We start from the raw sequence: 1,172 nt of genomic DNA, 5'->3' as shown, positions 1-1,172 counted from the left end.
TGGTAGTAGGCTTTCGAGCCTATACAGCTTGGAGTAAGACAACATGCATGAAGAGGATGATGTGGACAAAATACTCATTTGCCTAATAATTCTGCTCTCCCTGTATTACATATTATGTATTGAATCATAGCTAACAAGAGGAGATGACCCATAAGCCTTTTATATATTACATTATGCATTCATTCATATTACTAGAGGTTGTTTTTTAGTCATACAGGTTTAATTACTGATCTGTGGTCTCACTTGGAAAACATTAAGTGTCACTTTTCAGCCTGCAAGATTAATGTTTTGAACAGGCATAGTTTTGATTTATTAACCTAACTAAACAACCAGTGAACACATACATAATGAACAGAACATAAACCGCAGCTCCAGGTTTAAAGGGTTTTTTTCTCCTACTGGGACCTGGACTGTCCGCTGAAACACAAGTATTAGAAATATCAGATGCAACTTTAAAATAGCCACACTGATAATGTTCATCGGTTGGTTTAAAAAACAGTTATCAACATATTTATTTGTCATTTCACAGCTTGGGCCTTTTGTCATGAAGGTTGTGTGTTTTCCTTGTGGCTGCATGGAATCCCTTGGGTTAATTAATGATTCCACATTGTCCTTAGATGCATATGTGAGCATGAATCGTCTGAGTTGCTGTGTTAGTTGCTGTGATGGGACTGGCCAACTGTCTGCAGTGTACCGCACCCCTCACCCAATGTGTCCTAGGATAGGGTCTAAGTGGCTCTAACACCTAAATAGCTTCTAACTACAGTTTAATTAACTGTCAATTTTCTGTTTATTCATAGTGGTTTTTATAGCGTGGTACCAGTAAAGAAAGAACGGCTGTTTTTTCATTAGAAGTAAACATTAAGAGTCCATGGGGACTCAAACTGTTGATAAGTGATCTATTTTTAATTTGATTGTGAGTGATCTGTGGGAATGTGACTCATTCTGATAAACATCAGAGCTGAGGAAAGATGAAAAAAACAATGGAGACAGAGTGACGTTCCTCTTTTTAAAACATCATCCCCGTGTCTTTGATAGTCTTCTGTTTGTGATGGACGTACAATGCGCACCCATTTTTAAGGTCCCAGCTCAGCAGGGCAGCCTTATCACAGACAGCAGCTGCAGATTGACGAGACCACTGGCAGACTTTGGCATGAAGGACAAAGGGTGAA

The 1,172-nt window shown here is 39.0% G+C and overlaps 1 protein-coding gene across 3 annotated transcripts in view; it reads left to right on the top strand.

The window, feature by feature from the left end:
• Window positions 1–1,172, top strand: part of unc5c (unc-5 netrin receptor C) — a 136,631-nt gene that overhangs the window by 133,222 nt on the left and 2,237 nt on the right. The gene's annotated exons all lie outside the window — the stretch shown is intronic.

This window comes from Haplochromis burtoni, unplaced genomic scaffold (assembly GCF_018398535.1).
Source record: "Haplochromis burtoni strain Fernald_Lab_line unplaced genomic scaffold, NCSU_Asbu1 Contig_72, whole genome shotgun sequence".
Taxonomy (NCBI): domain Eukaryota; kingdom Metazoa; phylum Chordata; class Actinopteri; order Cichliformes; family Cichlidae; genus Haplochromis; species Haplochromis burtoni.
The sequence above is the reverse complement of the archived record's forward strand: the minus strand, read 5'-3'. Positions and strand labels throughout refer to the sequence as shown.